Source organism: Engystomops pustulosus, chromosome 6, assembly GCF_040894005.1.
Source record: "Engystomops pustulosus chromosome 6, aEngPut4.maternal, whole genome shotgun sequence".
Classification (NCBI taxonomy): Eukaryota; Metazoa; Chordata; class Amphibia; order Anura; family Leptodactylidae; genus Engystomops; species Engystomops pustulosus.
In genome coordinates, this window is record NC_092416.1 from 138,868,134 (window position 1) to 138,894,592 (window position 26,459).

The 26,459-nt window shown below is 44.0% G+C and overlaps 1 long non-coding RNA gene across 3 annotated transcripts; it reads right to left on the bottom strand.

The window, feature by feature from the left end:
• Window positions 1-11,027: 11,027 nt before the first annotated feature.
• On the bottom strand, window positions 11,028-21,998 carry LOC140066089 (uncharacterized). Of its 3 annotated transcripts, none has more exons than XR_011848105.1 (5): window positions 21,879-21,998; window positions 16,241-16,431; window positions 15,996-16,145; window positions 15,024-15,102; window positions 11,028-11,773 (listed from the first exon to the last, which is right to left on the bottom strand). It is a non-coding gene; the product is annotated as an uncharacterized lncRNA (long non-coding RNA). The 3 variants fall into 3 exon arrangements; XR_011848107.1 differs by lacking the exon at window positions 21,879-21,998 and adding an exon at window positions 18,438-18,460; XR_011848106.1 differs by lacking the exon at window positions 21,879-21,998 and adding an exon at window positions 17,231-17,445.
• Window positions 21,999-26,459: the final 4,461 nt, after the last annotated feature.

Genomic DNA, 26,459 nt, shown 5'->3' on the forward strand with positions numbered 1-26,459 from the left:
AAATAGCCATAGGAGAACCCCAACGGCTTACTTAGGCCTGCAATAGCGTTATATTTTCCTTTCTTTTGTTTGCTTGTGGCTGGGCTTGCTGGCATTAGTAGTGCAGCTAGTACCATATTGTGAGGAATTTGCAGGGAGACTTGCGACCGTTGTGTTTAGCTCTTAGTGACACGCATATCCACCTCAAACACCGAAGTGGGACAATTTATTAGGGGTTTGATTAGAATTAGGCAGAGTCTGCTGATTTATTTTTTTTTACCTTTATTTCTTTTTATAGCTCAAAGTCATCAGGCACAGCACAAAATCCAGTTGTGTGCTGTCAGTGTAGCTTAGAAACTAGCCATAGCAATAGGATAGCATCGTTTTGTTTAAAAAAAATAAATAAAAAACACAAAAAAAAAAAATTTTAAGTTTACACTTTAATTTGGAAAATGTTTAACCCGAGGGCTAGGGGTAGAGGACGAGGGCGTGGACGTGGGCGTCCAACTACTGCAGGGGTCAGAGGCCGTGGTCCTGGGCGGGGTGAGACACCACCTGCTGAGGAGGGAGCAGGGGAACGACGCAGAGCTACACTCCCTAGGTTCATCATGTCTCAAGTTACTGGGACTCGTGGTAGAGCACTGTTGAGGCCAGAACAGTGCGAAGAGGTGATGTCGTGGATTGCGGACAATGCTTCTAGCCATTTGTCCACCAGTCAGTCTTCCACGCAGTCCACCCATGTCACCGAAATCAGCACTCCTCCAGCTCCTCCACCTCAGCCTCCTTCCCCCCAGTCTGGCATTTGAACCTGCATACTCTGAGGAACTGTTTTCTGGACCCTTCCCACAGTCACAAACCACTTGTCCGGTTGCTGCTGAGCAATTTTCCGATGCCCAGGTTTTCCACCAGTCGCAGTCTGTGGGTGATGATGACATTATTGACGTAGTGGAAGAAGTGTGTAAAGAGGTGTCGGACGATGAGGAGACACGGTTGTCAGACAGTGGTGAAGTTGTTGTCAGGGCAGGAAGTCCGAGGGGGAGCAGACTGAGGGAGCGGAGGATGATGAGGTGACAGACCCAAGCTGGGTTGATAGGCCGGGTGAACACCGTGCTTCTGAGACGGATGCGAGTCCTATAGCAGAACAGGTTCAAAGAGGCAGTGGTGGGGCCAGATGGAGAGGCAGGGCCAGAGCTAGTACATCAGCGCCAAATGTTGCCCGTAGTCAAGCTCCCGTGGCGAGGGCTAGATTTTCACAAGTCTGGAGGTTCTTTAAAGAAACACCGGATGACCGACGGACTGTGGTGTGCAACCTTTGCCAATCCAGGATCAGCAGGGGTTCCACCACTACTAGCTTAACTACCACCAGTATGCGCAGGCATATGAATGCTAAACACCCCACTCAATGGCACCAAGCCCGTTCACCTCCGGCCGGGCACACCACTGCTCCTTCCCCTGTGTCATCTGCTAGTCAGCCCCCTGCCCAGGACCACGGCCCAAACACCTCCCGTGCGAAAACCCCATTTTCGCCTCCACGATCCTCCACAGCATCCACCAGCGTTCAGCTCTCCATACCCCAGACGCTGGAGCGCAAAAATAAGTATAGCGCAACCCACCCACACGCCCAAGCCCTCAACGTCCACATCTCCAAGTTGCTTAGCCTGGAGATGCTGCCCTATAGGCTGGTAGAGACCGAGGCCTTTCGAAACCTCATGGCGGCGGCCCCCCCTCGGTGTTCGGTCCCCAGCCGCCACTACTTTTCCCGATGTGCCGTCCCAGCCCTGCACAAGCACGTGTCAGAGAACATCATCCGTGCCCTGACCAACGCCATTTCTGACAAGGTCCACCTGACCACGGACACGTGGACGAGTGCTGCTGGGCAGGGCCACTATATATCGCTGACGGCACATTGGGTTAACTTGGTGGAGGCTGGGACCGAGTCTGACCCTGGGGCTGCTCATATACTGCCGACGCCGAGGATTGCGGGGCCTACCTCGGTCCAGGTCTCAAAGGCCTACTATGCCTCCTCCTCCTCCCACCCCTCCTCCACCTCCTCCTCCGAATTACCATCCGTGGGCATGGCGCCATCAGTCGGTAGCTCTAGGCACAGCAGCAGTGCCGTCGCTAAGCGACAGCAGGCGGTGCTCAAACTGCTGAGCCTAGGCGATAAAAGGCACACCGCCCAAGAGCTATTACAGGGCATCACGGCGCAGACTGATCTGTAACCTGGTGGCCGTAACCTGGTGGCGGCTCTGCAACTCGGCAGACTGACACATGTGCCATGCCTGGCCCATGTGTTAAATCTCATAGTTCAGCGTTTCCTCAAGACATACCCCAATCTGTCTGATTTGCTCACGAAGGTGTGCCGCATCTGTGCGCATTTCAGGAAGTCCAGCACAAAGGCTGCCACTCTCAGGGCAGCGCAGCGCCGCCTCCAACTGCCCACTCACCGACTGTTGTGCGACGTGCCCACGAGGTGGAATTCAACATTAACCATGTTATCCAGAGTTTACCAGCAGCGCAGAGCGATTGTAGACTGCCAGATGTCAACTTCCACCGGAACTGGTAGTCAGATCAGTCAGCTTCCTGAAGTCTACAATGAGGAGTGGATGTGGATGTCTGATATCTGTCAGGTGCTGAGTAACTTTGAGGAGTCAACACAGATGGTCAGTGGCGATGCCGCCATCATCAGCCTCACCATCCCGCTGCTTGGCCTGTTGAAAAACTCTCTGGTCAGCATGAAGTCGGAAGCTTTGCGCTCGTCACAAGAGACGGGGGAAGAAGATTCCCTTGTTGATAGCCAAAGCACCCTTAGGTCTGTTTCTCAGCGCATATCGGAGGAGGTGGAGGAGGATGAGGAGGAAGAGGAGGAGAATGTTGGCGAGACAGAAGAGGGGACCATTGTTCAGTCCTTCACTGTTCAGCGTGTATGGGCAGAAGAAGAGGAGTTGGAGGAGTTGGAGGAGTTGGAGGAGGAGGAAATGGGCAGTCAGGCCAGTGAGGGGAGTGAATTCTTGCGCGTTGGGACTCTGGCGCATATGGCAGATTTCATGCTAAGCTGCCTATCCCATGACCCTCGCGTTCAAAGAATTTATTCCAGCACCGATTACTGGGTATTCACTCTCCTGGACCCACGGTACAAGCAAAATATTTCCACTCTCATCCCTGGAGAGGAAAGGAGTGTGAGAATGCATGAATACCAGCAGGCCCTGGTGCACAAGCTGAAACAGTATTTCCCTTCTGACAGCGCTAGCGGCAGAGGGCGTACTTCTGCGGGACAAGTAGCGAGGGAGAGTAGGCGAGCAGGCAGCTTTTCCAGCACTGGCAGGGGTACGCTTTACAAGGCCTTTGCCAGTTTTATGTCACCCCAGCAAGACACTGTCACCTGTCCCCAGTATCGGCAGAGTAGGGCTGATCTTTACAGAAAGATGGTGAGGGAGTACGTAGCTGACCATACCATCGTTCTAAATGATCACACAGCTCCCTACAACTACTGGGTTTCAAAGCTGGACATGTGGCACGAACTGGCGCTGTACGCCTTGGAGGTTCTAGCCTGCCCTGCCGCTAGCGTGTTGTCCGAGCGGGTTTTCAGTGCAGCTGGTGGCATCATCACTGATAAGCGTACACGCCTGTCGACTGACAGCACTGACAGGCTGACGCTTATCAGGATGAATAAAGCCTGGATTTCTCCGGATTTTCATTCTCCACCAGGTGAAAGAAGCTCAACCTGAATAATGTATGCACTCCTCCTCCTCATTGTCCTCCTTCTCCTCCTCTTTGTACACTAAAGCACAGGAAACTGGCTATTTTTTGCCAGGGCCAGCTGGCTCTAGCTATAGTACTCTATGTATTTAATTTTTCTGGAGGGCCACCTACCCGGTCCTCTGTTTTAAGCAATTTTTGGGAGTGCCACATACAGGCACTCAATTTATTTAATTTTTCTGGACGACCACCTACCTGCTCCTCTGGTTTGAAAACTTTTTTGGACTGCCACATACAGGCACTATCCAAATTAAATTGTCTCCATAGCAGCCTCCACATGTCGTCTTTTTAGCTGGCTCCACACGTTGTCTCCATTGCTACCTCCACACGTCATCGCCATAGCTGCCTTCAAAAGTCGTCCGTATAGCTGCCTCCATACATGGTCCCCTTATCAAACGAGCTGTGTCAGGCAGAATTTTGGGTTGTTTTCATGGCTTCCACATCAAACTTGTTAACTTTGTCGCAACCCTGCTGTGTAATCCACAAAATATACTGGCAAACTTTTATCATTTACCGATATTATTTCAGCGCTTCTTGCGCATCTGTTTACATTCCCCTCACCCGCCATATCCTAAACTTATAAGAACGCTACTACACTTGATCTTATACAAAAGGTTCTTAGAAGTGCTGTTTGGGGAGTAGCCTAGAGACAGGGGCTTGGATTGGCGAAAGCTCGTCTGGCAGCGGAGCAACAGCTCCATCTCAAGATCCAACTAACATAGTTTTAACTGCAGCACCTTTAATCTACTACTAGTTCACTGCCTCCATACATCGTCCCCTTATCAAACGAGCTGTGTCAGGCAGAATTTTCAGGTGTTTCACCAGATACATAGTGGAACTCGGCCCATCTGTCGCCGCCATGCTGGAGACCTGAAGTTGCAATCATAGCAGCGCAATATGGATGCCCCATACTGTCGCTCTTAATCATGGAACCATTTCCGTAAAAACAATTAAAAATAGAACCACTATGCTATTCCATTATTCCTAGGTGAAATATTCAAACGACCCGGCCTGCTTTGAAAATTATAATTTTTTCAAAGTAAACGCTTCTGGCCCCCAGGCCCATTTTGGGTGGGGAGGAGCCGAGAGACAGGGGCTTGGACAGGCGAAATCTCGCCTGGCGGTGGACCGCCAGCTCCATCCCAAGATTAGGCAGCCTCAGAGGCATCTATGCATGCTGTTTCCTGTCCATTTTGCCTCCACGATCCTCCACAGCGTCCACCAATGTCTCAATGTTCAACTCTCTATCCCCTAGACGCTGGAGCACGAGAGGATATGCAGCACATCATCCCCTTATCAAACGAGCTGTGTCAGGCAGAATTTTCAGGTGTTTCACCAGATACATAGTGGAACTCGGCCCATCTGTCGCCGCCATGCTGGAGACCTGAAGTTGCAATCATAGCAGCGCAATATGAATGCCCCATACTGTCGCTCTTAATCATGGAAGTCCTCTCCATGGCTGCCTCCACATGTCGTTCCCTTATCAAAAGAGCTGTGTCAGGCTCATTTTTCGGGTGTTTCACCAGATACGTTATGGAACTTGGTCACTATGTCGCCACCATGCTGTGTTATCGACTAAATATACCGTCAACCTTTTGTTCACATAGGAAATCATTTCACCTCCTTTGGTGAAACCTGAGTCCATTTAGGGTATGTCGCCATGACACTCTCTAGCCTGCCACTGCTGCCGCTGCCTCTGCATGCCGTCCCTTATAGTGTCAGGGTCAATTATTGGATGTTTTAGATGCTATCTAGCCTCATTCGGTCACTCTGTCATGGCCATGCTGTTGCCCATAATTTTGGCATAATGGTGCGATTAAGCAGCCTCAGAGGCATCCATGCATGCTGCCCCTGCTGTTTCCTGTCCATTTCCGTGGTGTTTCCATCCTTTTCTGAGGTTCCCAGGTGTTTGGCCAAGCTTCCCTGTGCAGAGCCTTGGTCCCCTTGAAAAATGCTCGAGTCTCCCATTGACTTCAATGGGGCTCGTTATTCGAGACGAGCACTCGAGCATCGGGAAAAGTTCGAGCATTTTAGTGCTCGCTCATCTCTACTCACTATGTGATGTAGCTGTTTGCAGGGCTAGTGGGGTCATGGGGAAAACTAAAAGTGGGGCCCTCAATAAAAATATTTGATAAACAGTCAAATTCAGTAAGAGGCTCCTTTAGTTCTGCACACAGTTTGTAGTTTACAAACAGTAGTATGGTAAGGCAATATGGGGAGATTTTATATATAGATAGTTAGATAGATGATAGAAGATAGATATGAGGGACTGATACAGTAGAAGAGAGTTAGAAGATCGATTGATAGATGGTTAGATAACAGAAAGTAGATAGGTAGATTTAAGATAAATATAAGGTATATAGATCAATAGAAAGCCAAAAAGCTTGATAGATAAATGGTTAGATATATAGATGATAAGCATTTTCAACCGGAATTCAACCAAGGGGTATTAAAAGAGCAAAATATCCTCTGCCCACAAAAGTCCATATGCTGTGAGCTCTTTAGGACAGGGGGCCAGGGCAAATTTTCTGTTTGATGCCCCCTAAAGCCAGCCCTGGCTGTTTGAGAAGTACTATTTCTGTTGCAGAAAACCTTCCCCAAACAATGACACTTCCTCCACCACATTTCACTGGCTTACATTCTTTGGGTTCAGTCTTTCCCCATATTTTTCCACAAACATAATGTTTCTCACCAGACCTTTCTCCTCTGTCCACACAACGTGCTCTTCAGCAAATGTGAGTCATTTTCATTGTTTATAAAATGACATGAGCTCTGATTGATTCCCATGGGCAACTAGAACAGTTTTACCTCTTCTCTACCTCTTCTGATCCCAAATTAAAGCTTCAGTTGAGCTCCAAATATAAAAGAAATAAATACAGGTGTGATTTAGTCACAATTTCAGGTGCAGAGCAAGGGACATAGCTAGCTCCTATAGCAGACATCTGAATGGGGCCCTCCTACCCCCCAATATACATATTTGTACACTCTTACCCACATACTGAACTTATACTGTATATACATTTATACACTTAGGGCGCAATTACACAAACGTATGTCTGCATGGCTATGGCCGGGCGGGCATACGTCCGGCTCCATGGAGAGGCGAAGGGGTGACCCTTCCACTCTCCATAGCGATCTACGGCACACGGCCCATAAGACAGGGAAAGATAGGACATGTACGGTATGGTGCCGCACATACTGCTGCTCTGTGCGGCCATTGCTGTCTATGGGGGACGTATATGGCCGCACCAGGAATTAGAAAAGATCAATCCCTAGTCCTGCCTTCTTGTTGTCCCCTCCCACTTCAGTTACATTTCTTATCTGAGCTGCTTACTCATGCTGTATACTGTGGAAGATATGCACTGTTATATGTGCAATGTGCAGCATAATATAATGCATGTATATAATGGTGCACATCCTCCTTTATTTAGTGTGTCAGGTCGGATGCCTGGGCCCCCTGACACTGCGTGTCCCATAGCTGCTGCTATGTCTGCTACCACTGCAATTATGCCCCTGAACATATTCCGCCCCCTAGTAACTTTGGTGGGGAAGCAGTGGTGCCAAGCTTGCGCCCAAACCTGAGCAGTCTGACCCTGATGTAAAACTGAGGCAGGGCGCACAATTTGAGGTTGGTGCCTCCTGATCCAGTGAGTGCCAGGAGAAGAGTTTGGATCATATGCTGGCACATGATGCTACATTTCCCTTTGGCAGAAAAATAAGAATTTGAGTGTTATTGAATAGATTGTATCAGAATTCTGATATTATTGTATCAGAATAATTGAATATAATAATAATCATTTTTCCGCTCAAAGGGGGCTGTATAATTCCAGTTATGTCAGTTTTCTGTCTTTAAAACTACTTACAATTCTCATTTGGATCCTCAGCCTAGAAACATTGGTGTAAGGCTCCCTCCAAATGCACATAAACATTGCAGGCTGAAATACATATTGTTATATCTGCGTCCTAAGGGTGCCCATACACAATGCTTCCAGGCAGTGGTAAACATATAACAAGTGGCATTAATTATCTGGCTGCTACAGTATTGGTTACACCCATGGCATATCACTGTAAAGTAAATTGACAGATATAGTATAATCACCTGATCAAAATAAAGCCAGACTACAACTTTTAAATACCAAATGTACACCAAATGTTACCCTACATCTGTCATTGACATTAACCTCTTAGGGTATTAAATTCTTATTTTTTGTTGGGTACTTCTTATAGTTGGGGGGATTTTATTTTTATTATTATATTTTCATCAAAGCTTGTCAACAGTATACAGTATTCCGATCAGCAGGAATACGACCCGTGTAACTGTGTAGACATCGACAAGGTCCAATTGACAGAAGGGTAGCATTCCTCATGTGGCAGGGGGACCTCCCAACTCCGCAAATGTTGTTTCCAAGTTTGCATACTAGTAGGAACGTGGAGAAAAAAATTATGTAGAGCAGCACCATGTCCATAAATGTTTGGGTGCAAGTTTTCGTAGGGGTTTTGACACAAACCCCACTGAACTGTAGCAAACTATGAAGAAGCGCTTCGTGATGAAGAAATAATGACTTTTATTCTACCATAGAAAAGCTTGAGAATGCCTTTATGGAAAAGGTGAAACGTTGCTGTTCTATGGTGGAATAAAAGTCCTTATTTCTTCATCACGGAATGCTGCTTTATCGTTTGCGAGTAGTAATGTGAAAATGCTGGTACAAAATAAAATGTGTTACTACATTGCACATATTGGACAATAGGACAGTTCATAACCCGAGTGAATTGCACCAGCATTAAAAATTATACCAGCAAATAACAGTTTAAACAGTGTGTAAACATTAGAGAATTAAATTGACATACAATCTAACATACTTGTATATCTCTGCCAGGAACAATCTCCTGCTAGTATGACTTTTAGATCTTCCAAACTAGTAGCACAGGATTATAAATATAGTATCACCTTGTGCCATGTTGGAAGACTTGGGCCACAGTTACTTATACCCTATAAGAGGGATGTTTGGTATAATGTACAGGTTAAAACACAGCCAGAGTTGGGTACATTTTGGAATACATTTGCCCTCTATTGGTAGGGAATAGGAATTGTTCAAGGAGATCTGTAAATAATGTCCAGGTTAGGCAGTGTAGCAAGACTATTTATAAAGAGCTATAGAGTAAACTGCACTGATATAAGGTTTCAATTTGTTGTAAATCTTAACAGCTAATGTACTCTGACCTGTCACCAGGAGACCCATTTTTAGCACCTTGCAAGTCCCCACAGAGCATGGTACATACACTGCCAAAGAGTTTTTGTATCAAAAATAGGTTTTACACGAAAAAAAGATATGTTATATAGTACTTTTCAATGCCACGTGCTCTGTAACTAGGCACTTGTCCCCTGTGAGTGGCTGTAGAAGAGCAGGGGGTGTCACTAAGCTGGGCGATGGGCGATTTCTTATATCTGAAAAGGAAATGCAGCGGTGCCGTTTCCCAAGGGTGAGGGGGAACCACTCCCTTTATAGCCACTGTGGCTATAGCTCTGTAGGGACTGGGGGGGTGTTAAAATGGGTCTCCTGTTGATAAATTCCCTTTAAAAGCCTTATTTAATACCCTTATCATATGTACAACTTTCTATGAGTACTATGAACCTTTTGGTAAAAATCTATTATCTTTACATTATTAGAGGGGATGTCTCAGAATCAAAATTGTATATGGCTTGGGGGTTTATTACAACAATAAACCACGTTCACATTCAGACCACAGACTCGCCGTGCGATTTTTCTCCTCAAAAATCTTCTAGCTGTGTCTCCACTAGAGGAGATAATGCACAAACATAGCATAGCCTGTACTCGTTTTTAAATCTTCTTTAATGGTCATATACTTACATGTATTAACATTAAATGCATAAAAATCACTTGTGTGTGTTAGCTGGTCATTCACTGTGTAGTTACACACAGGATTGCATCTGCCATGAGGGGAGATGAAAATCTCGCCTCAGGCAGCAGATGTCTGAGCCCTAAAGGAGGTGGCAAAATATGGGGCCATAATGGGGGCGATTCGGGTGGCTATTGCCTGCATCTTTAAGATATAGACGCGATTGATGTACAGAGCGGCACAGTCTGTGCAGCACAGTTTGTGCAGCTCAGGAGGACACAAGGCTGTCAAGTTTCAACACATTCATTACAATGTGCCGTTTGCACATTGTAATGAATAAGGTGGAAAATACCCACATACTGCCATATTATAGTATGGCAGTAAATGATAGGATTGATTGGACAACCAACAGCTAAAGTACACTTGGGCATCTGAAAAATAGTAAAAATTAAAAAAAAAAGTGAAAAAAAATAATTTTAAGAAAGCCTAAAAATTCAAATCACCCGCCTTTTGCTAGAACTGATATAAATATAAATATACAGTAAAAATCATCGACACATTAGGTATCGCCGCTTCCAAAAATGTATGATCTTTCAAAATATAATAAAGTTTTCCACTGCCTTTAACCCCATAACTGTAATTAGAGCCTAAAGTTGAAAAGGCACTTTTTTGCCATTTTGAAAAATATTAAAAATTCAATGTAAAGTGATCAAAATGTCTTACAGTCCAAAATATGGTAGCATTCAAAACGTCATCGAAAGATGAAAAAAATGATTTGTAAAAAATTAACCAAAAATTAATTCTTGTAAATGTATGAAAAAATTATAAAACCTATACAAACTTAGTATCCCTGTGATCAGACCAACCCAAAGAATAAAGTAGACATGTCATTTGGGGCGCACAGTGAAATCCTTAAAGGGGTATTCTCGTCTGGGCATTAACATTTAGTTTGATTAATCTGCCATTAATAAACATTTCTTCAATTAGATGTTATTAAAAATAATGTTCCTGTGTGAAGATAATTTCTCATAAATGTAGTCATGTGGTCCCTTAGAAACGAGATAGCTTCCTCGGATACGGCCACCTCTGCTGGAGTGATTGCACAAATAAACAAAAGGTTATTGTATATAAAATGTCCTGGAGTTACTACATGTCGCACAGCCACCCTGTGGTAATGATTGCTCAATCCAGGAGGTCCGGCAGGACCCTATAGCGCAAGTCTGGCCACCGCTGCCAGAGTGCGACGTGGTCGTATCCGAGGAAGCTATCTGGTTTCTAAGGGACAACATGGCTATGTTTATAGGAAATTATCTTCACACAGGAACATTTTTTTTAATAACATCCAATTGAAGAAATGTTTATGTATGGCAGATTAATGAAACTGAATGTGAATGCCGAGACGAGAATACCCCTTTAAAATCCAAGCCCACAGGAAATCATTTGTTTTTCCCGCTTCCCAGTAAACAGCATGGAATATTAAATAACATCACTCTGAAGTGCAATTTGTTACGCAGAAAACAAGCGATCAAACAGCTCTTTACGTGGAAAAATAAAAAAGTTATAGATTTTGAAGGTGGGGAGTGAAAAATGAAAAAGGGCCTCTGGGTAAGGGGTTAAGTAATGTTGCCAGCTTTCTTTTAACAGGTTGCAGATTCTTTTTGAAAATTTGTCTGTAAATTCAGTTGTCCGGGCAGGGATGGTCTGGTGTTTGGGGGGAGGGCGACATTTCAATTTTTGCCTCAGGCAGCAAATAGACTAAAATCGGCCCTGGTTATACATACTCAAAAACTGGAGCAGATCTTCAGTGTTAGAACAGTTTAAGTGATTTAGAACATACCATGACAGAATCAGAGCAGTTGTCAATTTTCTTTTGCATTACTGTAAAATTTCATAAAGAAATATTTGGTCTATTTAATAATCATTTTACTATTTATGTATAATATAACTGTCGATCCTATGTAGAACATTTATGATACTTGTACAGGCATTAATGTGACCTCTGTCTGCAACACTTCTTTTGCCTTTATTCAAAATAACATTTTCATAGGATGTGAGAATTGTGAGAATGTGCTCTGATTGAAATGTGAAAGCACAGATTTATCTGGGGGAATATGAATAACATCCTATTTCAAATTTTCTAAGGTCTTTTCCTTTGCATTTTTCTTTCCAATCCACCCTGTAAAAACAGAAAGACTTAATATATATTTGTCATTATTATTATTATTTCTCGTACACTTTTAATTGTACTACACTAATCAATTAATTAACTAATTAATTGTTGTACATTCAGTAAAGGGTTTACATACATTAAATTAATGCAAGTACAAGAATAAATACCAAAGAAACTAAACTAAACTTCACAATCTATACCCCCCTTGTGTCTAAGCCATTTTAGGGCCTTAGGACCAGGCCTGATTTTTAAAATTTGCCCTGTGTCATTATAGGAGTGTCACGTCCATACCCGCAATCCTCTGTATGGATCGCGGGTACACCCGTGCCCTTCCATGTGGCGTGTCCCCCAGCCCTTACTCACCTCACCTGGCTCCTGGCGCTGCTCCAGTCTTGTCCAGGTCACAATCCTGCTGCTTGCCAAGGCCACGCGTGTCCCCACTCACTAGGGCGCACGCGCACTGGCTCCTTAGGATTTAAAGGGCCAGCATCCCTCTGATTGGCGCTGGCTAATCCGTCTCGTCCTTATAATCCGGCACCTCCTTTCACTCACTGCTGGATCTGCAAGTCATTTCCCTAGTGTTCCAGCGTTACCAGGATTCTTCCGTGTGTCTGTACTCCAGTGTTCCGCCGAGTTCCTGTATTCCTGGGGCGTTCCTGTATTCCTGTGGCCTTCCTGTACTCCTGTGGTGGTCCGGTATTCCTGTGGCGGTCCTGTATCCTGGTGGTCATCCTGAGGTCCTGCTTTCCCGAGGTCCTGTCTTCCCTGTGCCTGGTTCCTGTGGTGCCTCCGTGTGGTTCCTACTCCGGTGATCCGTCCTTGTGCCATCCTTTGGTTCCTGCTTCCCTACCTAGGCTGCCACTGAGGGCCTAGTTGACCCGTGAAACGACCTGGCTGCACCCCGCCGCAGCAACACCATTCCGCTTTGCGGCAGGCTCTGGCGAATACTAGGGGTCACTTAGACTCCGGTCCCGGGTCCACCACGGTGGTCCAGAGGGTCCACAGAGGCTCTCTGATGGATCGCCCAGCCAAACCATGCCAAGGAGGTTATAACTTTGTAACGCTTTAACGTATCCAGGGGATTTTGAGATTGTTTTCTCGTCACAATTTGTACTTAAAATTAATAGAAACATTTTGATTATATCTTTTGTGTTTAGTTAAGAAAGCAGTTAAGTTTGGCAAAAATTTCTAAGAATTATTCATTTTCAAAGTTCTTAATTTTCTGCTTTTCAAGCAGATAGTCATAGCACCCAAGTAACTTATAACTAACATTTCCCGATTGTCTGCTTTATATTGGCATAGGGTTTTATGCATCCTCTCTCTTTTCTAGGTTTTTGGAGGTTCAGAATTGTGGGTGCAATTTTTCTAATTTTTATGAAAATCGCCAAAACCCTTATTTAGAGTCACCTCCTCAGCTTTAACTGACTTTGAAAGGCCTAAATAGCAGTAAACCCCCATAAATTATGCCATTTCAGAAACTACAAAGCTCAATGTGTGAAAAATCAACTTTAAGGGGTTAACAGGGGTTAAAACAAAATGGAGGTGTAATTTACAAAATACATTGTTTCAAGAACAGAATAAACTGCAATAGGTCTTATTTTCTGAGGATGTCTTATTTTGGGGAAACATGGTATCTTAGTTTAGTTTCCCCAAGCCTGACTTGGCACTAGAACAAGTTGGCATTGTTGTGATATTCAGGAATTCTTGAATTGCCGACTGTGTGGGTTGTGTTTTTGTGTTCTTTTAGGTTATATAGTTTGTGGCAGTAGTTTGCTTTGTAGTCAATAATTTCTTTGGGGTTTTTATTCTCCACTAAGTTTAAGGAGGTATGGTATTTTGGTCCTGGCGGTTAAAGTTTTAAATTTATTGGCCAGTAGTTTTCCAGCTTTATTTACTTACCAGTAATAAAATGTTTTTGTGCATCTTAGTTCTAATTCATAGTGTTTATGTCTTCTAATTTGCCTTTTTCTGCTGGTAGTTACTGCTAGTTATGTGTCTAAGATGTCTATGGGGAAGTTAGTTGAGAAGAAATCCCTAAGATCTCTGTTATAAACTCTATGATTTCTTGTGAATTTAGAAGAGAGTTGTTTAACCCCTTAGCGCACCATGATACTGGGGAACGTCATGGTATGCATGTATTTAGCCTCTGCACAAACAGCCTGGATCGCAAGTCGCAATCCTGGCTGTATAACCTTTTAGGTGCCATGATTAAACAAGACCACAGCACCTAAAGGTCAGCCACCTCTGCAACCGGCGAACTGCCACACCACAAGTATGGGGTGCCAATTGTCTTCAAGGCAACTCTGGAGTCCAATGAAGGTCGGTGAAAAGTAGAATAGTAGGAAATCTTATAGATATCTACCTCAGGGATCACCAGGAAAAAAAATCAGTTAGAAATTCATTAAGCTGGGTCAGCTTTTTTGCTATCGGAATTCCACAGAATCTTATATTATTCCGGCAGGACCGGCCATCTAGGACCACTAACTTTAATTTTACAGCCACAACATCCTCATCTAGCTTGTTTTGAACATCCACCAAACTGTTATAAGCAGTCATAAATGTGTCCATTTTCCCCCCAAGCTGGGCAGTTCTATTGCCAATATCCAGCAAATCTTTGGAGATGGTAGCCGGGGGCGTAACTTGAGGGGGTGCAGAATGTACGGTCGCACTCAACCCAAGAAGCTTAGGGGGCCCTTATGAGGTCACTTCCCATATGAGAAGGCTAGTACTATAAACCATACATTGTAGTCGGGGGCTCTGGCACAAACTTTCCACTGGGGCCCATCAGCTTCAGATTAAAACACTGAAGCAGCATTTGTATCTCGGTGGATTGATTCTCTGACTTCAGCAAGTAATTCTCTCATGCTGGATTCAACTAAGTTAATATTGCTACTGGAAAAAATGCTGGCGTGTGCATAGGGGGAGTTGAGTGGTCCTGGGATCCTCTATATGGAAATGAGAGCTTGCAGCTGATATGCAAGGAGAAATTTGTGATCCGTTGCTGTGCCTCGGGTACAGCTACTTCTCTTTGCTTACTCTCCTGCTTTGTGGTGAGTGCAGCAGCACGTGTCTGGCATGTGTCTGCGCCATCCTGGACTGCTGGATAGGAGGTCAACTTAAGTGGCTGAGGCCTCCTTCGGGTGGCTGCTCAACATCTGGCCACACTTCTCATTATTTCACTGAAATTCTCATAACCTATAAGTTCTTGTACTTTGTTTAAATGACTAATAATTAGATGTTAATATGAATTACATACCAGGCATCGAGTCCATTAGGATTCTCAACAATCTTTCTAAGACACATCATGTCATCATATAGGTTATTATCTTCTAAATCTGAAATAGATTGAACATTTTGTGGAATAATATTTTGTATAATATCTTCAGTAACCATTTTTATGGCAAAAATGTACAAAAACATCATGTACCCCCAATGATAAGCTTCATTTAGCCACATGGGATGTTACTAACCCTGCAGGTTTATTTATCTTCAATCAGTTTGTCAGAAAAAAGGAAAATTTTGGGTGTATGGAGTGGAGGGTGAGGTACTGGAATAAATTAAATTACCAAAAAGTGCATTAATGGTGTATTTTGAGCTAAATATGTTGAAGTCGTAAGGAAAGGTCCTCATTATAATATTAGTGATAGTGGTCTAAAACCCCAACTGATCCTACCCTGACCAACAAGCAGTAACTCAATTTTTTTACTAACTGCTTAGGCTGGGCACCCAACTATATGCCGTGAGGGAGCACAAAGACCAACAAATTCTACAAGATATTTGTTAAGAGCCTGTTTATTTGAGAAGGGTGTCCCCCATAAACACATATTTCTAAAAACCTAATTGCAATGACCTAATTGATAATTTTATTTAGATCTGTTTGGATACTGCAGGAGTAGATCAATAACGTTTTTTAAGTCTTGAAAAATTGTTTATTTTGCGTTTTAGACACAAATATGGGGAAGATTTATCCGAAGTCTCTGAGAGCAGAACTGTCCTAGTTGTCCAATGGAAGCCAAATGAAAGCTGAGTTCTGATTGGTTTCCATGGGCAACTAGAACAGTCCTGCTCTCAGACAGTTCTGAAAAAATCTCCCCAAAGACTTTTGTTTCAGATCTTAGTTTGTATATTATAACATCCACAAATAACTTCAATCATCTTAATCAAAAGTTTTGCAGTATCCATCACTTTAAAGATAGAAAACAAGATAGCAAATGGTAATTTTCAATACCTGTGCATCTGATTTTACATAAGTTTTTGCGTCCAGGAGTTACACCATCATCACACCACCGGTAACTGTTGATCTAAAAGAGGCCAAATTCAGTAGGACTCTTGCGCGGTGATAGATAATACCCACTAGTGTAATAAGCTAGACACACAACTAAAAGTAAAGAAAATAATTACAGAGCAGATTTCCACACACGGCAAAAGACACAAAATCAATTAAAAAAAAACAAAAAAAATACAATCACTTACAATCACCTTCAGTGTAACCCTTGTGGGCCAAACCACTTGCCCTTATTGCTCGCACAATAACACACCGATCTACTTGACTTTTAACAACGGCAAAGAGTATAAGGACTATAAATGTCTTCATCTTTAAAGTGTTGGTAGGGATGAATGAATGTACCTTCTATGTAGCCAATTTTTGTTATTTTTGGACCAACCTATTAAGAGTATGAAAAAAGAAATAAGAAGCATAAACAGATGCTTCAGCGCAATGTTCACTCGACACGTCCAAAAGTCTTCTGGATAGGTATCTCTGGTGCTCAACGCCAGGAAAGAATTTACTTTATGTCTCATCAATGTTCTTTATTCCAAATAAAACTGTAATGTGTTTAGATGCTGGATTGGCGTCTTTATCAGGCTGATAATAACAATGATAGTATAACAATATAATCATCTATCAAGTGACAAAGCAGATATTCATCATTTCTAAAGCACAAATAGGAAGATTTATGTTGGAAATATTAGAAAATATTGCCAATTGTTGTAAAAGATTTCCATATATAAAATATAAAATGCATCCTTCATAGAAAAATTGCATTATTGTGGTTGTATTTTTAAACTTCATAGAAACATTATTAAGGAACCAGATAGTTCTAGCTAAGCATATGGTGGTAGTTTAGAAATTCATATGCAGGTTATTTATCAACAAAATGGCACGACCATATATAGTTCTAGTTGTAAAAAATCTTAGACACCTTATTTATACTCATGCTATATATAACATCATGGTATATAGTAGATAGAGCATGGCAATACAATTAATAGCAGTGAAACAGCTAATGAGTAGTTGTGGCAGTGGAGGAGTTAACCTATAAGACTTATTATATCTATATATCATTTAGGAGAAGTACGTATAATATATACAGTATACTCCCTTCTCTGTTCCCACTCTTATTCTGGCCCCTCTTCTCTTCTTCCCCTCTCCTTGTTGCAGAAAAATAAAGACTAGTTACTTACCTCTCCTTGTACCCCCACAGCAGTCCTACCTCCTCTGGTATATATGTGTGCAGCAGCACCAGGCAGGGTCTAAGTGATGGCATCATTGCTTTGTTGGCGTCTGCTGTAACACAAACTTTGCAGAGACTTGGTGTTGATGCAGAAAACTGATGGGTCATGTTGTATCCAATCAGATTGCATCCTTTGGATGCAAAAAGAGTCCTGGAACATACCTCTGGTCCCCATGGACAGAGGGACAGAGACCAAAATGCGGGACTGTCCCACTGGATCACAGATGGTTGACAGGTTGGAATGTGCTGGAGTTACACCCAATTCAGATCATGTCTGGGGAGCAGGCCCGGCGCCAGCACCCGGCCAACCCGGGCAAGTGCCGGGGCCCCGGGGTACTGGAGGGGCCCACTCGGGCCCCCGGATCAATTGTACCAGTGTCGCTATAAGACACTGGTACAATTGATCACCATCCGGAACGATCGCTTTTCTGCCTCTATGCTGCGCTGGTCGGGAGCGCAGCATAGAGGCAGAATCTAAAACTTGAGGAAGAATCTACAACTCACCTGTCCCGGTTCCCACGATGCGGCGCTCCGCAGGGTATGCGACGGCTTTGAAGCCGGCGCACATGATGACGTCATCGGATCACGTGTGCCGGCTTCAGAGCCGGCGCGTACGGGAGGCCCAGGCAGAGACAGCTGCAGGTGCTGCTCCGTGGGAACCAGGAAAGGTGAATTTTTTCTTTTTTTCTTTTCCGGAGGGGAGTGAGGGTGTCCACGGGGGGCGGGGGGGTCAGTGTGTATACAGGGGGAGAGGGGGGGGGTGTTAGTGTGTCAGTAGGGGGGGTCATTGTGTCCACAGGGGGAGGGGGGGGGTGTTCAATGTGTCTGGAGGGGGTCATTGTGTCAGCAGGGGGGTTTCAGTGTGTCCGGGCTCAGTGTGTCTGCAGGGGAGGGGGGGTTCAGTGTTTCCGCAGGGGAGGGGGGGGGTCAGTGTGCTGCCGGGGGGGTGGGGGCGGGGATCAGTGTGTCCCCAGGGTCAGTGTGTCCGCAGGGGGAGGGGGCGCAGTGTGCCAATGGAGGGCGGTCCACGGAGGGGCCCACTAAGGCTCTGTCGCCCAGGGGCCCACTAAAACCTGGAGCCGGCCCTGCTGGGGAGAGAGGGGTGTGAGGAGCTGGAGACCAGGAGCGGCTGGGAAGTAGTCAGCTGAGAAACTTACCAAGTGCTGGAGGAATGTACTGCTGGCAGAGGTAATGACAAGTAGGGAGGATGGACTGATGTTATATAGTGTGTCCTGCAATACGTGGGGAGAGAACCTTGGGGCAGGCTCAGTGGCTCAGGAGGACATTGGGATGTTCTGTTTTATTTCTAATGGTTGCTGATGAGAATTCATGAGTTACATCATTGATGTTACAAATGGATGGAGAAGAGGCCAGGGGTGTGGGGACCCAGGTCGCGGGGTTGGGGGTTGGTGATGGGCTTAGGAAGAAATGGCCAAAAAAGGCATGTGGGAGGGAGGCAGGGGAGAAAAAAAGAGAGAAAGAAAAGAAAAAAAGGAGATAAAATCAATATATATTGTTTCAGTTCAGTTGCTTCATTTAGAATTTCAGGTTGTAAGGTTTAGAGCTTGTGATCCAGTAAATTCTTTTCTTTCTTTTCATATATATTATTTGCAATGATCTAGCAGTCCTTTATAACCACTGCCCATTTCATCTCTGTCAAGACACTAAATATAATGATCATCTCCCGTCGATGCAGTATCCAGCCCTCACCTCAGACAGTTCTCTCTCCACGTGTTGCAGGCTACAGTATATACCATCCACCCATCCACCCTACTCATCCTTACCTCTCATCTGCCCAGAGGTACATTCTTCTAGTAAAGTGTCCATTTTAGGTAACTGTCAGAAGTCAGACTCAAAGATCATATAATTACATTTTTAAGCCAAGTTTGACAACTGACATCGTAGTGGACCCTGCACCCGGCCTCCTGGGCCTCAGCTCCTCATTCCCCCTCCCTCCATCCAGGATCTGCATCCTGTTACTATTGTCACTATGACCCAGCACATTAACCCTCCGCTAACCTCCCTCCTATACTGATCATCTGACAAAATCTTTTGCAGTGGGTACAGCACTCATACCAGGTAGATTTATTATTTTACCTAAACGGAGAAAAATATATATATATATAAAATAAGTCTTATACATCAACTCATCTACTGCCACAACTACTCACCACTATGAATTGTATTGTCTTCCTGTATTCTGTTTATCTACATAGTTCCAGGAGTCTATGGGGCACATGTATCATAGTTTGGTCTCTCTGAGGTGAATTTTAGAGACTTTTGGTGCCTAGTTTTTACACCTTATGTATCGTCCTGTATTTTTACTTGTGATACATGTTCAGTTTTTCCTATCCTGGAAATTTTGGCTTCTTTTTGAGACTTTTTGGGGCATATTTATCAGGACCTCTGCGCACCATCAGTGGCGCAGAGGCCCTGAAATAATCGCAAATGCTAGCTTATTGCTAGCTTTTGCGATTATTTTCCCCAATCCGCCACCTTCACGCCAGTGGGGGGCGCGGCCGGCCGACCGGGGGGCGCGGCTGGATGGGAGTGGGCCGGCGCGGGGCGTTACTGTCCCCGCGCCTGCGCACTCGCTGCTGCCGGCGACTTTTTCATACGTGAAAAGTTGCCGGCTGCGTCTTTTTCTATGCCAGGCCCTGCCTGGCGTAGGATAAACGCTGCGCTACTGGCAGCCCGATACATCAAGAGGCTTCTGCCTCTTGATGTATCGGGCTGCGAATTTGCAGCGGCGGGGCGATCATACGCTAGCGCACGAGCGCCAGCATATGATAAATATCCACCTTTGTTGCAATGTCTCAAATCCACATGGACATAAGCCACGTGAGGAGGTTATATACAGGAGTGGACACAAGCCACGTGAGGGGGTTATATACAGGAGAGGATACAAGCCATGTGAGGGGGTTATATACAGGAGAGGATACAAGCCATGTGAGGGGTTATATACAGGAGAGGATACAAGCCATGTGAGGGGGTTATATACAGGAGAGGATACAAGCCATGTGAGGGGTTATATACAGGAGTGGACACAAGCCACGTGAGGGGGTTATATACAGGAGAGGATACAAGCCATGTGAGGGGGTTATATACAGGAGAGGATACAAGCCATGTGAGGGGGTTATATACAGGAGAGGATGCAAGCCATGTGAGGGGTTATATACAGGAGAGGATACAAGCCATGTGAGGGGGTTATATACAGGAGAGGATACAAGCCATGTGAGGGGTTATATACAGGAGTGGACACAAGCCACGTGAGGGGGTTATATACAGGAGAGGATACAAGCCATGTGAGGGGGTTATATACAGGAGAGGATACAAGCCATGTGAGGGGTTATATACAGGAGAGGATACAAGCCACGTGAGGGGTTATATACAGGAGAGGATACAAGCCATGTGAGGGGTTATATACAGGAGAGGATACAAGCAATGTGAGGGGGTTATATACAGGAGAGGATACAAGCCATGTGAGGGGGTTATATACAGGAGAGGATACAAGCCATGTGAGGGGGTTATATACAGGAGAGGATACAAGCCATGTGAGGGGTTATATACAGGAGTGGACACTACTGTTAATTTGGGATTTAACATTTTTCATTTTTAATGCATTTTGAAACTAATTACAACAGCTGAGGAGGTGATTTGCCTTATTTCATTACTTTTAACATTTGAATTTACAAAACGCATAGTAAACGCAATGTTAACACATGCGTTAACGCTGCGTTTATATTGCATTTTGTAAACATAAGTGTTAACAGTAATGAAATAAGGCAAATCACCTCTCCTCAGCTGTTGTAATAAGTTTCAAAATGCATTAAAAATAGCAATTAAACAGTTACGTGTGACCTCACCCTTAGAAGTAACTAATACATTTTTTTTGAGGTTACTGTGCAAAATTTTAAACATTTAAAGCATGTGAAATAATTCCAATTTACATGTTAAAATCTGGTCCATGAAAAAAAAACTTCCTTTGCACCTGCCCTGGACCAGGTGCAGATTTGCGCAAAAATAAGCAAAAAAAGTGATACATAAGTGAAAAGTCGCACGGAACATCTGGGAAACTAAGATACATTAGAAACACTGCACAAGGTGCAGACCAAGGAGTACTTGAAATACAACAGGGGAAAAGTCGCAAAAAAGTCACAAATATGACAAAATTCGCATAAATGAGACAATTTGACTAGCAGAAATAATGATACATGCCCCCCTATATGTCATAATGTTATTTCTGAGTGGAAATAAATGTTGGGGAGATTTATCAGAAGTATCTAAGGTAAAAGGGTTCCAGTTGCCCATGGAAACCAATCAGAGTTCAGCTGTTATTTTATAAACAGCTATTAGAAAATGAAAGCTGAGCTCTGATTGGTTGCCATGGGAAACTAGAGCAGTTCTGCTCTCAGACACTTCTGATAAATTCCAGTGTCTAAGAAACATTTATTTAGTAATTTTGTTGATAAATAATGTGCTTATGAATTACTAACACCGCCAGGGCAATGCTTAAATATAATTTTATTGTTCCTGAATAATGTTTCTAAGGCTAAGTTCGCAGTTTCGTTCAAACCTCCGTTCCTTAACTACCTAACCGTTAAAAATCCCATGGACATCAATAAAATTTTATGTCATCCGTTATACAGGTATCCATTATTCATGTGCCTTTTGGACAGAAAAAATGATGGAGGCTGCGGTATCCATACACATGCCTGCCTAACTGACCATAATGTCAGGTTATAATGTCACTATAACTTTAGTGTGACATAAAAGTTTACATTGATGTCAATGGAATGTTTAACTGACACGTTAAACCTTCGTTACAAGGTTACAGCAATGACTTACCTCGACTGGCAGCTGCTGGATGGGGGGAGGTAACGGAATAAAAATATAGACCAGTGTTCACACTGGTACACCGAAAACAAGCACAAGCCTGAGACAAGGAAAGTGGGGTCACATCAAGAGATATATGACAGAGATGGACCAACAACACATACAAACAGAGTCGGACAGAACCAAGATGGCTGTAAAGGTACAAAATCAGATAGGAAATAGAATGGTCGGTAAGTCAAATACAATGAACACTAGAACCATAGAATATCTGTTTTCTCACTTGATACATAATGATATTCTAAGTCAAAGGGAAAAGATTCATAGTTCCTGCTCACCTTCTGGCACGGTTGACCCCCAGCGCGAGATGCATCCAGTAAAGCCCCACAGACCACAGGCACAAAATCCACAGAAGAAGAAATGATGTCCGCGCTTCAGGGGAAATGCAGGTAAAAACAAAGTTCCTTTATTTTGTATCCATATAAAATCCAAAACTGGCAAAATACAAAAGTGTGATGGCCCAGGTATGGTGACCTACGCGTTTCGCCCTCTCTCAGGGCTTAATCATGGTCTCTGTTATACAATAAACAGCATGTCGATTTAAAAACCCCGCTCCAGTGATGGCGTGTGACGTCACGGCCACATGACGAGTTGTTTTTAATATAAACATCCAGTATGTTTCTCTGCTCATGAGCTTTCTCCTATGATCTCCCCCTCTTTCCGGTCTCTTTACTTTTTCAATGCCTTGCCACCTAAAACTGCTACTGTTGCCATTATGGATGTCTCAAAAATGCAGTGATCAAAAGATGTTTTTAAATCGACATGCTGTTTATTGTATAACAGAGACCATGATTAAGCCCTGAGAGAGGGTGAAATGCGTAGGTCACCATACCTGGGCCATCACACTTTTGTATTTTGCCAGTTTTGGATTTTATATGGATACAAAATAAAGGAACTTTGTTTTTACCTGCATTTCCCCTGAAGCGCGGACATCATTTCTTCTTCTGTGGATAATGATATTCTAGTACTATCACAGTCCAGCATCAAAATGCATCACAATTTTATTTGAAATAAAGAACGTTTATAAGACACAGATCTTTCATTCTTTCTTGAGGTTCAGCGTTCAAGAAATCCGGCCACAAGACTCACAGATGTGTAAACCTGTGTATACTTCTTATTTTAAATCCAACTGTTGATAAAGTAAATAGAATGAGGGTGCAGTCAATTGTGCCACTTGCGTATACAAGTGCAAGCGCACGGGGACGGGCCTTAGCGTGATTGCATATGCATTTCCATGGAAACACATGTGATCGGTAACCAGTATTTGGTATCTTGCAATTACACAATACAACAAGACAACGGGTGCTGGTTACTAATCGCAAGCGTTTCACTGGAAGCTCATATGCAATCGGCCTGAAGCTCACCACCGGACACTAACGTTGCATTTGTATGTGTAGTGCTAGTGTCAAGTGTGATTTCACACTCAATAAATTACTGCTAAAAAGTTAAGATTAAAGTAGGTCTTTAAATGTTTTCTTTAAATTTGGAAAACCCAATACCAGAATCAAAAGTTGATATCACAACACATGATGGCTATATAATTTATAATTTTACTTCCTACACAATACCACGAATTTGCTGTGATTGGTAAGTTACGTTCCCACAGTACCAGAATCTCCACTTTCTCTGATTCCAAACCTGGATCGAAGCTCCAATGCTTTTAGATGTCTCTCTATCCTGTATCCCATACTTTGTATGACTGGGAAATCCTCAGAGCCCAAGGACTTATCATGACCCACAAGAGTTGAGCAAAAGAAGAATGTATTCCCCCGGACACATCCCACAGGCCCTTATAGACCCCGCTACAGGCTGCGTGATAAAAGCAAATGAAACATTTACCCAGCTCACCAAAGGGAGGGCAGGCGGGCGTTCTCCTCACTGATGTTGTGGCAAGAGGAAGAGGGGGCCGGCCCTAACTCCTTAGAGTCTGCACTTTTAACCCCTTTCGCTGTCGGTCACCCTCATCACGACTTGATGAAGGGACTCCCAATATGCTCCAAGTCTCTTATGCCTGGACAACCCGCTTAAACCAGATACAAACCCCAAATCCCCCTTTTCAATAACCAGGAAACCGAGTGACAATTGGAATGTGGCGGCCACAGCAGCCTCTTTATTAACAACTTTACAACATATATTTTATTAAATAACATTAACATAAATAACATGTTACAAAATTACATTTATACATATATAACAGTAAAAACCTGCAGAAGAGGTCTATGAGGGCTGGTAAGAGAAGAGTATCTGCAGAGATTCCTGACGCCGCACTGCTCTTGCTCATGGGCTGACAAAAGTGTTACTCCATATTGTACTTCCACATCTACCCGCAGGGTGTGACCAACCTTCTTATTCTGACCCAAATGACTTACTCTTCTAAAGGCTTCACATCCCACAGGCCCTCATAGACCCCGCCATATGCTCACAGTAGTAAACCCCCTTTACTGCTGTGCGCTGCGCCACACCAGGAAACCTTGACCTATGCCTTCCTGAATAAGTAAATCCCCATCTCATTCAAATGGACATCAACAGAAAGCCTAAACTGTGGGTAAGCGTTTTCCAAAACATCATGACGATTTGCGATGCTCCCTTGTCTAACAATGAATTTGGACACAGACTTGTAGACCTTTGCCCATGCCAGATTAAAGCTATACACTGACCTTGCATTCTGTGATTTGAGTCGGTGAAGGATATCTGACCAAATTACCATGATCCACAGGATCCAAGATTCTAACCACATGGTGTCGTACTTGATATCCCTTAACAACGCATGGGATTTAAGCGGCCCCTAAAAGTAAACATAGCACGTTGAGGTCCCTGTCCAGCCGGGCATAGTAATGCAGCTGAGTGAGGAGGGAGCTCCATAACATACCCCGGGTCCCCAGCCAATGAACCTCTGCCTCTTCTCCGAGTAAACCCTGCATCTGCTCCGTGTGCACCCCAGAAAACAAATAAATGTCTTACGATGCATATGAGGCACTTTTAAGTAGAAAATATGAGTCAGATCATGATGTCAAAGCATATGAATGAAAAGGATGGGGGGGAGGGTTGGGAGAGGAGGGGAGGATTAGAGGTCTGGCCAACTCGAACCTACAATACTAGATTGGGACGAACATAAACCCTAAATTGACTTGATTCCCAACGGCCTATCTGTTTTATCATGTTCTCAGGGAGGCCCCATCGGGCTGCTTCAGTGGCAGCCCCGAAGCGGAAAGAATGTGAAGCAAACTCTTGTGAATTTTGGCCAAAGCTTGGTAACAATCTCCTGGAATTTTGTGCGTGGTTTGCCATCCTTGTGACTTAACAAAGGAATAAAACCCTCTGGACACATATTTAATAATTGTGTTTATAAAGCTACAGGACATCCTGGGGAATTTGGTAATCTGTGAAGAACTATCGTGGGCCCTCTACCTAACTGGTCGGTTTTGATCTGGCCAGAAAACACTCCACCTTATCCACCCATACACGCACTGCGCTAGAGGGAAAACTATCCGGTTTGGATGTGCCCCCAAAAAACGCTAGGGCTAAAGGTTATCCTAAACATTGTTGTTTTGTATGCGTCTCTGCAAAATCTTGACAGGGATGCAATTAACGATGTTTACAGGGGATAAGCCGGAAACTATGATTGTAACCTTTCATTGCTTGTCTGATTAGGAAGTGTAATATTTTAAGCAAATAGCTTAAAATACAATTCAAGCGCTGCTAAATCTTTGCGCAAAATCACTGGCGACACCAACTTTTCCAAGTGATGTCCCAAATTGTGACCAATGCTACCAAAAAATTATCCTGGTAAGACCTAACTCCTATGGTCTCGCACCACTGTTCCCAAGCCAGCCTTGTTATCTTATAAGCCCTCCAAGTACTGTGAGTCACAAATTTTTTTTTATAAAGGACAATGTGACCTGAAGGAGATGTCCCAAACCTGGTGTGGAACATTGCTCGGGAATGGATCCACAGGTGGGGTCAAGTACCGGAACTTCTCCCACTGTAAAGAAGAGAGAGCATTTGCTATAACATTTGTTTCTCCTGAAACATCCCTGGCGCTCAGCCAGTTGTTATTAGACAAACATAGCAGCACGAGGTGATGCAGGAGGTTAACCACTGTAGGGGAAGAGGCGGTCAAAGATGTTAAACACTGCTTCACCGCCATGTTGTCACAGTGAATTTTTAAGCACTTATTGGACAGTCTCGTGCCCCATACCATCAGAGCTACTACCATAGGGAACAGCTCCGTCAATGTGGTATTGCTAGTAAAACCCTCCTCTCTCCACTCCTGGGGCCAGGCCTCC